We start from the raw sequence: 13,080 nt of genomic DNA on the forward strand, positions 1-13,080 counted from the left end.
CTTCACACATTCCATTTAGAGCCTTCATCTGTCATGCCCCCTCCAGTTTGTCATGTAGCACAATCTTTTCTGAGCTGATGGATTTCTCAAGTCATCCTGACAACAGCTGTCAAGAAAACCCAACCTTAACTACTTCTAGTCCGTTGTCCTTTCATGCAAAGCTTAAAAATGTTTCATTTCTCATATCTTGGGTTTTGTCAGCAAATATATCTTACCACACTTTGTAGTTGTGTTAGACGTGTTGCCATCTCCAGGATATGTCATTTGGTATCACCCATGGATTGAACTCCAAGAATAACTTATCTACAAGTTTTTCCTAAAGGCATGACTCTGGCATCCAAAATAGACCCTGGGAAGATTCTGCCAGAGGGCTCTTGGCCAGACATGTCTGCCTGGGTCTGCGAGAAACAACCTCCCCCTTCCCTGGGCAACGTGGGCTAGGACTTGGAAATCTCACTGGGCTATCCTGTCAGAGGTGGGAGGAAGTGAACAAGGGGGTGAGCCTAGAATGGTGCATGCAATTCCTGAGCTCCTGAGAGGATTTAGAGTTTCATGCATATGGAAGCCTTCCTTCTTCATTTCCTGTGCAATTGACACATTTGGTGGTAAGATAAACCACTTTGCATTTTAATATTTATATTTTTCATTCTACACAAGATATATAATTAAACAATAAGACTTTGTAACCATCTCGGGCAATATAGTGGGAATCTATATTAAAACATTTTGAAGAATTAGCTGGGTGTGCTGGCACCTAACTGTAGTTACAGCTACCCAGGAGACTGAAATGGAAGGATCATTTTAGCCTGGGAAGTTGAAGCTGCAGTGAGACATGTTCATATCACTGCAGTCTAGCCTGGGCAATAGAGTGAGATTCTGTCAGTCAATCAATCAATCAATCAATGACACTGAATTTGAAGGGAATGTGTCAAGGATTCATTTTTTTAATAAGGTCATTTAGCTGAATAGATTAAAGGAATAAATGAGACACTGAATTTCATGGAGAAAGTGTCTGGGATGGGATTCTGTTTTTTGTTTTGTTTTTTGTTGTTTTGTTTTTTGAGATGGAATCTCGTTTGTCACCGGGCTGGAGTGCAGTGGCGTGATCTCAGCTCACTGCAACCTCTGCCTCCCGGGTTCAAGCAATTCTCCTGCCTCAGCCTCCCAAGTAGCTGGAACTACAGGCACGTGCCATCATGCCTATCTTTTTTTTTTTTTTTTTTTTGTCTTGGTAGATATGGGGTTTCACCATGTTGGCTAGGATGGTCTTGATCTCTTGACCTTGTGATCCACCCACCTTGGCCTCCCATCGTGTTGGGATTACAGGTGTGAGCCACCGCGCCAGCCTCATTTCTTTAAAAAAAAAGTTACAATATTTAGCCCCTTGTACAATATACAAAGTTTAATTGTACTTTTATTTACTAACAATGATCAACTTGAAAATAAAATTAAGAAAAAAATTCAATTTGTATATGTATGAAAAAGAAAGAAATATTTAGGTGTAGATTTAATCAAGTGCAGTTTTACACTGAAAAAAACTTTGTTAAAACAAATTTTTAAAAAACTGAAACAAATAGGCATCAATGTTGATTTAATTAATATTCCATTGTCAAGTGTATCCATTTAAACTTCACACAATAAAATAAAACATATTTATCATAATTTTTATTGTAATAAATACAGGTTGGTAGAAAACTCATAAAAGGAACTAATTCTACATATCCAGAACAGCCCATCTTAATTTTTCTATTTTACACCTACTATAAATCAAATAGATTTTGTTCCATATTTTATAGGGGATCTTAAGATAAAATCCAAATTGTTAAGTATGTGAGATTTATTGTAAGCTCACCAAGGAGATTTTTAGTCAGTGTGGGAACTCAGAGAGCATAAAGTTGCAAAGGCAGAAACAAACGTTTTTCAATGAATTATAAGGGACAATACTCACACAAGTGCTTCACACTTTCATCAGTTGGCTCATAAAATCTTATGTTAGGAGAAACTGCCTTTAATTTTAGACACTGGTTCATAGCAGATGCTAAATGAATCAACACCAAATTCATATCCAGGAAAACTGATCACTGTAGAGGATTTTGTCTCCTGGCTAATGACATGATTCTCTTTCATAGGCTACTCCAAATATTCTATAATAATGATAGAGTTCAGTGAGTGTGAGGAAAAGAAAGAGAGATCAGATTGTCACTGTATCTATGTAGAAAAGGAAGACATAAGAAACTCTATTTTGATCTGTATTAAGAAAAATTGTTCTGCTTTGAGATGCTGTTAATCTGTAACTTTAGCTCCAATCCTGTGCTCACAGAAATATATGCTGTATTGAATCAATGTTTAATGGATTTAGGGCTGTGCAGGATGTGCCTTGTTAACAATATGTTTGCAGAGAGTGTGCTTGGTAAAAGTCATCGCTAGTCTCCATTCTCTATTAACCGGGGACACAATATACTGCGGAAAGCCACAGGGACCTCTGCCCATGAAAGCCTGGGTATTGTCCAAGGTTTTCCCCCACTGAGACAGCCTGAGATATGGCCTCATGGGAAAGAAAAGACCTATCCCCCAGCCTGACACCAGTGAAGGGTCTGTGCGAGGAGGAGTAGTGAAAGAGGGAGGCCTCTTTGCAGTTGAAATAAGAGAAAGGCTTCTGTCTCCTGCTCATCCCTGGGAAAGGAATGTCTCAGTGTAAAGCTGACCATTTGTTCTATTCTGAGATAGGAGAAAACCGCCCTGTGGCTAGAGGCGAGATATGCTGGCAGCAATACTGCTCTGTTTCTCTTTGCTACATTGAGATGTTTGTGTAAAGTGAAACATAAATCTAGCCTACATGCACATCCAGACACAATACCTTTCTTTGAACTTATTCATGATACAGATTCCTTTGCTCACACATTTCCCTGCTGACCTTCTCCCCACTATCACCCTGTTGCCCTGCNGACCTATCCCCAGCCTGACACCAGTGAAGGGTCTGTGCGAGGAGGAGTAGTGAAAGAGGGAGGCCTCTTTGCAGTTGAAATAAGAGAAAGGCTTCTGTCTCCTGCTCATCCCTGGGAAAGGAATGTCTCAGTGTAAAGCTGACCATTTGTTCTATTCTGAGATAGGAGAAAACCGCCCTGTGGCTAGAGGCGAGATATGCTGGCAGCAATACTGCTCTGTTTCTCTTTGCTACATTGAGATGTTTGTGTAAAGTGAAACATAAATCTAGCCTACATGCACATCCAGACACAATACCTTTCTTTGAACTTATTCATGATACAGATTCCTTTGCTCACACATTTCCCTGCTGACCTTCTCCCCACTATCACCCTGTTGCCCTGCCACACTCCCCTCGCCAAGATAGTAAAAATAATGATCAGTAAATACTGAGATCAGTGCCAGTGCAAGTCCTTGCATGCTGAGTGTGCCAGTCCCCTGGGCCCACTGTTCTTTCTCTATACTTTGTCTCTGTGTCTAATTTCTTTTCTCAGTCTCTTGTTTCCACCTGACGAGAAATACCCACAGGTGTGGAGGGGCAGTCCCCCTTAAAATGAAACAGAGTCCTGGGCCTGTCATCCCCACGCTCCTGGCCAGCAGCAGCATCTCTCCTGAGCACGGTGATATAGGCATGCCAGTGACACCTGCCTTACTGCTGTTCCCCTCCACATACTAAGTCACTGTACACTTTGCAGTAGAATTCCACCTTGCTGCATTTGGTTGGCCAGAAGCCCTGCGGTAGAATGGGATGGTCAGCAGAGCACATTGAAAGAATAGATGGGAGCTCAGAGACTGCCCACCTTCCTGCCCCCTGCCCACGGGCCACAGCCCTCCCTCAGCTGTACTGCGTGTATATCTGCTGAAGGCTGCTGAACTTTTCTCCATCATAGAGGTGGGGTGACAGCAGTCTGAGGGCACCACACTACATGACCAGGCTCTAATGCTGGTGCCACTGCTCCAGGTGGAAGGGCAGGTAAGCTGAGGACAGGTCCCACCTTCCACATCCAGGCCACACTCCCACTAACTTCCAGGTACACCTTGATATACTGATGTGATGCTCTCCTTAGAACTCTTGTGGTTCTTAAGCCAGGAGATCGAGAGGGTGGGGTTGCGAGTAGCCAGGCAGTGAAAGTTGGTTTGGGTGGCTAGCATGGCTGGCAGTTTCCTGTCTATCCACTGGGGCCAAGTCCAGTAAGGGGCCTCTGCTGGTGGAAGCGCACATAAAGGCCACAGCTGAGATGAGGAGCAGAGGCCCATCTGACCAGACCCCCAATACGAGGCCGCCCCTGCCCCACCCCCAGCCACAGTTTCCCCTCCTGTGTAGGGGATTTTGGACTTTCAAGGACCTCTACCTGGGCTGAAGGAGGCTGCCAGGAGCTTCAACAAGATGTTTCTGCCCAGTTATGCTCAGATCTGGGTCATGCGTCCCCTCCCATTTTCTCTGCTTCCTCCAAGTGGCTGCACATGCTGAGAGGTCAGCGTGCTCCATTCTGGACTAAAAGCCTCAGGGCATAAGGGAGTCTCCAGGGGAACCCTCACCCACCCAAGGAGACACACAGGGAGGGCCCAGAAGGAAGGAGGCCCAGCAGGTAGCCCAGCTAAGTGAACGAGAGAGGACAGGCATTGAGAGAAGTTTACTATAAGGGGAAACCCAGCCCCTTGCAGAGCTAGGAGCCTCCGAAGCAGCTGAAAAGCCTTGGTCCGCAAGCTTCTGATCCCCTACACCACCCCATTCAGAGCTCCAGGGCCTAGTGGGCATTGGTTAGAATGACCTTCCGGAGGCTTCAGCTCTTTTCTGTCCTAGCGTCCAGGGCTGTCACCGTTCCCTCCCTCACAGCTCAATGAGATTTTCTTCTTTCTGGGGGCTGGGGTGGGGCTGCCTTCCTGCCTGGACTCATGGGTAGGCTGGATTTCTTTACTTCCAGGAGGGAGGCACCAGAGGCCCAGGAAAGAGGAAGGAGACAGTCTCTTTTTCACAGTGATCTCACCATTCACATGCAGTGACAGGTCCACCTCTCAGAGGAGGATGCTGAGGCACAGGAGGGAGCAATGTAGAGAGACACTGCGAAGAGGCATGTCTCACAGCTCTGAGCTGTTTTCCAGGCCTCCTGGAGTAAGGAAAGGAGATGCTGGGTGACAAAGACAGCTCAGCAGGCTGTGGCAGAGGTTGTTCCCTGGACTGGGAGATGACAGTGACTCAATGCTGACCATTTCTAGACTGTGCCTTCTGAAAGTGGCCCTTCAATTACCCCCACAGCTCAAGCCCACACATGCCTGGGACGGCCATGTAGGCAGAGGCAAGCAGAGACTCAGGGTGAGAGCACTAGGGTGTGTGGGCAGGGGCAGAGGCCGATGGGGCAGGATAGCAGAAAGTTTCATCCTCTTCCTGGGTCTGCTCCTCTCCTGGGGTCTACTTTCCTATTCTTCCCTTTGCCTCTGTCTCCCTGACTGGTTCCTCCTCACTTACTTGTCTGCTCACCCCAGAGGTCCCAGGGGCTCAGCCCACCACCAGTGGTCCCCAGGTTGTAGCTGCCCCTTCCATGTCCAACCAATGAGGACCTTCATCTGCATGAGCACATCTCTGGGCTTCTCTGAAACCAGAAGCCCCACTCCCTGACAGGCCCCTCTATGGCTGGGCAAAGTCCACTTACCACTGTTCCAGGCCAGAATTCTCAGGCATTTCCCTTTTGCCTGCTCTCTCACACCCACAGCTCATCCCCAAAAATGTTGTTGGCACCCATTTTACAGCCCTGTCAGCCATCCTCCCCTCCCACTGGGCTGTAGATTTGTCTTCTGGCGCTTTAACCTCTCCATACATCTGCCCCATGGCAGCCACCTGAGCCCCGGTACACTGCCGTGCTCACATCTGCAGTAACCAACATCCAAGTTCCCACAGGTCAGTCCTGGCCTCTCACTGCACCTGGACCTTCAGGGCCCTGTGCCCCAATCTCTCCATGTCCAGCCTTGGTGTCTCCTCCCACCCCTAGCCTGCCCTCCAGAGCCCAGGACAAAGCATCCAGAGCCATCTGGATGGCCCAACCCAACCCCCACTCTGAGGGGATGCCAACCATTGTGTGACCCCAGGGAGGTCATCCCCCAGGCCTCAGTCCCTCACCTACCTTACAAGGGCAAGGCTTGTTGGGAGGGAAGCAGGCCTCACCCCTGGTCAGCCTGTATGCCTGGAATGTGGTCTTGCCTGTGTCTTAGCTTGGTCCTCTAACCTTCCTCACCTCCCAATCTGCAATGCAGGGAAGGGTGAGAGTGGGCAGTTGCCCCAGGATAGCCCACATCCAGCAGCCTGCTTCTTCTCAGCTGGGGGCAGCAGCTTTCTGTCTGGAACTCAGTCTTTGATCCGTGCCAGGAGAACCCCAGGTGCCCCTCAGAGGTAGGGCTGGAACCACTTTTTCAGACATCATCCCCTGGGGTGATCTACTATTCACCAAAGATCAGGGAGACCCTCAGAGCAGGGGTTCTGCAGCCACACCTCCTGAGACCCCCAGCACCCTGAACCCACTTAGGGAATTTAGTGGCCCAGGCCCCCTTCATTCAGCCTAATGCATCCCCAGCAGGCACTCATGGCCAGGCACATGGCTCACATCTGTAATCCCAGCACTTTGGGAGGCTGAAGTGAATGGACTGCTTGAGCCCAGGAGTTCAAGACCAGCCTGGGCAACATGGCAAAACCCAATCTCTATAAACAATTTGTTAAAAATTATCTGGGCATGGTGGTACATGTCTGAGTCCCAGCTAGGAGCTGATGTGGAAGGATACCTTAAGCCCAAGAGATCAAGGCTGCAGTGAGCCATGACTGTGTCACTGCACTCTAGCCTGAGTGACAGGGTGACTCCATGTCTCAAAAGAAATCAAAAGCAGTCACCTGTCACATAGACAATGAAAGGGCACAGCATGCATGGGGTGAGCCCTGGCAGCTGTAGGCCCTAATGTCCTGATAGGAGGCATCCAGCACCACAGCTGCTGGAGCCCCACAAAGATGTGATCCAGGAAACTAGTCCTGTGCCATTGTTGACCAAGAGAGTGGCTTCATCAAACCAACCGCTGAAGATGACCAACTGCTCCGGTAGACTGGGCTCAGGCTTGGGACCTCTGCAAGTAGATGGGTGACTGGGAGGCAGGGACAACAAAACCTGGCACAATGAGGTTCAACACCACCATGGGAGGCAAACTGACACCCCCAATTTACAGGCACACCAGCATGGATCTGACACTTAATAGGTGCTCAATAAACAGTATTCGATGAGTGAATTCTCATTAGTTTGGGCAGTTTAATTGTGTCTATGCTTCTCCAAGAGAATACTGATATGGTAGCCCCCCATTATCTTCTGTTTTGCTTCCTGTAGTTTCAGTTTCCTGCAGTCTGAAAATACCAAATAGAAATTTCCAGAAGTAAACAACTCATACATTTTTAATTGCTCACCCATTCTGAGTAGCTTGATGAAATCCCCCACCCACCTGGCACTTGAATAATCTCTTTGACCAATATTTTCACACTATACCCACTACCTGCCTATTAGTCACTTTAGTAGCTGTCTTGGTTATCAGATCGACTGCTGTGTTATCATAGTGCATGGGTTCAACGAACATTTATTTCACTTCATAATAATTTCAAAGCACAGAGTAGTAATACTGCCAATTCAGATATGCCAAAGAAAAGCTATAAAGTCCTTTTTAAAAGTGAAAACCCAAAAGTTCTCAACTTAATGGAGGAAAGAAAAACAACCTTGTAGGCTGAGGTTGCTAATGTCTACTGTAAGAACAAATCTACCAGTGAAATTATGAAAAAGCAAAAGGAAATTTGCGCATTGTATATGTAAGGTGTGGTTCTATCCTTTGTCTCAGACACTCATTGGGGGCTTTGGAACATACATAGTCCCTGCAGATGGGGGGAGTACTGTACTTAACTTTTGTACTTTCATTTGTTGTCAACAGTAGGAAAATACAGCTATGAACAAAATGTATATTGTCTCACTGGGGAGCAAACTTTGTGAGACTGAGTGGGATTCTATTTGCTAAACAAACAAAAAGAAGCAACCTTGCATGTGGGAAGCAACCTGCTCATGCCACTGTCTCCTTGGGCCTACATCTGCCACCTTCTCCCTGCCCCTCATCCTGTCAAAGGCCTGGGGTGAACAGAACACAACCCTCACACTGCCTAGAGCNCTCCATGTCCAGCCTTGGTGTCTCCTCCCACCCCTAGCCTGCCCTCCAGAGCCCAGGACAAAGCATCCAGAGCCATCTGGATGGCCCAACCCAACCCCACTCTGAGGGGATGCCAACCATTGTGTGACCCCAGGGAGGTCATCCCCAGGCCTCAGTCCCTCACCTACCTTACAAGGGCAAGGCTTGTTGGGAGGGAAGCAGGCCTCACCCCTGGTCAGCCTGTATGCCTGGAATGTGGTCTTGCCTGTGTCTTAGCTTGGTCCTCTAACCTTCCTCACCTCCCAATCTGCAATGCAGGGAAGGGTGAGAGTGGGCAGTTGCCCCAGGATAGCCCACATCCAGCAGCCTGCTTCTTCTCAGCTGGGGCAGCAGCTTTCTGTCTGGAACTCAGTCTTTGATCCGTGCCAGGAGAACCCCAGGTGCCCCTCAGAGGTAGGGCTGGAACCACTTTTCAGACATCATCCCCTGGGGTGATCTACTATTCACCAAAGATCAGGGAGACCCTCAGAGCAGGGGTTCTGCAGCCACACCTCCTGAGACCCCAGCACCCTGAACCCACTTAGGGAATTTAGTGGCCCAGGCCCCTTCATTCAGCCTAATGCATCCCCAGCAGGCACTCATGGCCAGGCACATGGCTCACATCTGTAATCCCAGCACTTTGGGAGGCTGAAGTGAATGGACTGCTTGAGCCCAGGAGTTCAAGACCAGCCTGGGCAACATGGCAAAACCCAATCTCTATAAACAATTTGTTAAAATTATCTGGGCATGGTGGTACATGTCTGAGTCCCAGCTAGGAGCTGATGTGGAAGGATACCTTAAGCCCAAGAGATCAAGGCTGCAGTGAGCCATGACTGTGTCACTGCACTCTAGCCTGAGTGACAGGGTGACTCCATGTCTCAAAAGAAATCAAAAGCAGTCACCTGTCACATAGACAATGAAAGGGCACAGCATGCATGGGGTGAGCCCTGGCAGCTGTAGGCCCTAATGTCCTGATAGGAGGCATCCAGCACCACAGCTGCTGGAGCCCCACAAAGATGTGATCCAGGAAACTAGTCCTGTGCCATTGTTGACCAAGAGAGTGGCTTCATCAAACCAACCGCTGAAGATGACCAACTGCTCCGGTAGACTGGGCTCAGGCTTGGGACCTCTGCAAGTAGATGGGTGACTGGGAGGCAGGGACAACAAAACCTGGCACAATGAGGTTCAACACCACCATGGGAGGCAAACTGACACCCCAATTTACAGGCACACCAGCATGGATCTGACACTTAATAGGTGCTCAATAAACAGTATTCGATGAGTGAATTCTCATTAGTTTGGGCAGTTTAATTGTGTCTATGCTTCTCCAAGAGAATACTGATATGGTAGCCCCCCATTATCTTCTGTTTTGCTTCCTGTAGTTTCAGTTTCCTGCAGTCTGAAAATACCAAATAGAAATTTCCAGAAGTAAACAACTCATACATTTTAATTGCTCACCCATTCTGAGTAGCTTGATGAAATCCCCACCCACCTGGCACTTGAATAATCTCTTTGACCAATATTTTCACACTATACCCACTACCTGCCTATTAGTCACTTTAGTAGCTGTCTTGGTTATCAGATCGACTGCTGTGTTATCATAGTGCATGGGTTCAACGAACATTTATTTCACTTCATAATAATTTCAAAGCACAGAGTAGTAATACTGCCAATTCAGATATGCCAAAGAAAAGCTATAAAGTCCTTTTAAAAGTGAAAACCCAAAAGTTCTCAACTTAATGGAGGAAAGAAAACAACCTTGTAGGCTGAGGTTGCTAATGTCTACTGTAAGAACAAATCTACCAGTGAAATTATGAAAAGCAAAAGGAAATTTGCGCATTGTATATGTAAGGTGTGGTTCTATCCTTTGTCTCAGACACTCATTGGGGCTTTGGAACATACATAGTCCCTGCAGATGGGGGGAGTACTGTACTTAACTTTTGTACTTTCATTTGTTGTCAACAGTAGGAAAATACAGCTATGAACAAAATGTATATTGTCTCACTGGGGAGCAAACTTTGTGAGACTGAGTGGGATTCTATTTGCTAAACAAACAAAAGAAGCAACCTTGCATGTGGGAAGCAACCTGCTCATGCCACTGTCTCCTTGGGCCTACATCTGCCACCTTCTCCCTGCCCCTCATCCTGTCAAAGGCCTGGGGTGAACAGAACACAACCCTCACACTGCCTAGAGCATTAGGGTCATACCTAGAGCCACTTAACTTAAAAGCAAAAACAAGACTGAAGTGAGAGTTAGTTGGCAATTGTCTGCATAATGTATGGAAGAGTTAAGACTGTCTGAAGGCCTTTGGATATCTCTGAAGGTTTTTCTGGAGTGATTGAGCTGATGTCCCACCAACATTGAGGATATTAATAACACCAAAGATGTTAATAACAATACTACCAATAATCCATGCCAGCCACCCAGCGTGTGCCAGGACTTGCATCCATTTTATGAGTGTGACTCTGTTGAATTGCCAAGACAGATCTATGAGGTGGGTGGCCTTATCTGCACTTCACAGGAGACTGACCTCACCCTGGCCAGATGCAGCAAATCTGCATCAGGATCATGCAGCTGGTGTGCTGCAAAGCCCCAACAACCTCATCATCATGCTTGCATTCCTACAACATCATGCCTTTTCCCATTTGGGAATTTCTGTGCTCTGGGTCTTGGTGTCAGTGCTAAAAATAACCAGCAGGAGGAGAGTGTCAGTTCTTCTGAGGATGCCCAGGCTCCACCAAGTTTCCTGATCCATGCTCTTAGAAAAGTACTAGATCACTTGGATGTTCTCCCAAAGCCTGTTCTGCCATTCTTGTCTATCTCAGTAAAGGGCCCCAACATATCTCTGGAAATTATCCTAACTTGACTAATATGTAGCAGTAGTCTTGAAGACACTTCCCCATTTCATGCAACAAATCAACATTTCCTATAGTCTCTATAGCCTCATGCTCAAATGTATCCCCAATCCACCTGCTTCATTCTGATTCCACATTACCTAGTCTAAGCCACCATCACTTTCATCTGACTGGCAACAAAAGTCTCCTTGTTTCCATGCTTACCCTCTTTAGAATGCATTCTCCATAAAGCAACTGGAAAAAGCTATTAAACATATGAATCTTATCGTGACTCTTGCTTAAAACCCTCCAGTGACTTCTCACCACATAGAGAATTAAATCACAGTCATGTTTACACACCTCCCCAGAACTCTGCGACTTCACCTCCTCACCTTGCTTTCCACGTCCCCTCTCCCTGCAACTGATCCCTGGTTCCTCAAACACACCCTGTTTGCTCATTTCTGGACCATTGCTCAATAGAATCATCTGCCTGGAATTTTCTTCACCAGAATCTTTTCATGTCGTTTCCTTTGTTGCTAGGTTACCAGGATCTCCATGTAAATGTTACATCCTGACAGAGGCTGCTGTGAGCCATATTGTGTGCTTCCCAAAATTAGTATGTTGACACCCTCACCCCCAGCACCTAAGAAAGTGACTATATTTGAAGATAGCATCATTGAAGAGGTAATTGCCTTAAAATGAGGTATCTGGTGGTGGAGGTGGAGGAGTGAGGTTGTGGTCAATTATACAAAATTTCAGCTAGACAAGAGGATTAGGTGCAGAAGATCTATTACATTTGGTGACTACAGTTAATGTATTGTTTTTGAACATTGCTAATGTTGGGAACGAGTGTTCAGTGTTGCAAAAATCAACACTGGGACAAAAGCTCTCTCAGAAAGGCTAGTTTACTTTCTGCAGAAAGGGTACTGTGCACTAGCAGTCTTGCCATGACAGCACACACAAAGGAGACAGGGTTATTTATAACCTGACACGTCCACACTACTGCTATGTCCAGTTTCCATTGCCTGGAACAGGACCTCACATTCTGTACTTGACCTGACTGGCTAGCAACTTAGAACTTCCCAAAAGAGGCCAAGGCAGAAGACAGCAAAGGAGGAGAGGAAGTAACTTGTGGAATGCTGAGGGAGGCAAAAACACTTCCATGTAAGGAAGAGGAATAGGCTATAACCTAATGCTTGCTTGGACCGGTTCAGGCATGCCAGGGAAAATACCTAGGCTAAAATGTGGGAACTAAGAACATAGAGCATATTGATTTCTTTATTATGGCTAACAGAGCAGATATCTAAAAATATTAGCACAGGTCTTTGAGTAAATTTTGCTTTTAAGAGAGGTTACTGTCTATTCTCAATTAGACTTCAAGGAAAGTCCCTTTGAAGAAGAACCTCTACTTATTTCACTTTCTACAATTCCCCTCCTTTTTATTTTATAATTCCTCTTCAAACTTGTTTAACATGTCTTGACTCGATTGCTCTGTTTGTTCTTCTAAAAGAAGTAATCTTTTCAAATAAAGTAGAGGAGAGTTAGGAAATAATTTTGTGGGAGTAGCAGAGACAAGTTTTTATATAAAACTTCAAAGACAGAGAATAGTACAGCAGCCTACAAGAATAAGTACACCAATAAAAGTGAACGAGGTGAGAACTGAAGTCAAAATTCCTTTCTATCCACTGAACCAAGGTTCTATTATTTTAGGAAAAGGATCATTTATTCCAGAATTTTTGGCAAGTTCATCAGATAGGGCTGTTAATCCCTGCAGCACTCTCATTATAGTTCCATCAGGGGCAGCATTATTAGGAATACAGGTACAATATTGGGTCCCAATCATAACAAAACACCTTGTTTTCTGCCAATATCATATCTAAGGCTACTCTGCTTTCCAAGGCCATCTGACTGGTAGTTCCTAATTGTTCAGCTATCCCTTTAATGGTGTCCCTAGTGTAATTTATGAGTTGTTGCTGATTGTAATAGATATAATTTATCCAGTCTACATTTTATTTATTTATTTATTTATTTATTTATTTATTTATTATTATACTTTAAGATCTAGGGT

General features: G+C 46.0%; 1 pseudogene; it reads left to right on the top strand.

Moving 5' to 3' along the window:
- LOC108533545 (uncharacterized) overlaps positions 1-13,080 on the top strand; it is a 73,457-nt pseudogene that overhangs the window by 4,143 nt on the left and 56,234 nt on the right.

This window comes from Rhinopithecus bieti, unplaced genomic scaffold (genome assembly GCF_001698545.2).
Source record: "Rhinopithecus bieti isolate Rb0 unplaced genomic scaffold, ASM169854v2 scaffold_11710, whole genome shotgun sequence".
NCBI classification, from domain to species: domain Eukaryota; kingdom Metazoa; phylum Chordata; class Mammalia; order Primates; family Cercopithecidae; genus Rhinopithecus; species Rhinopithecus bieti.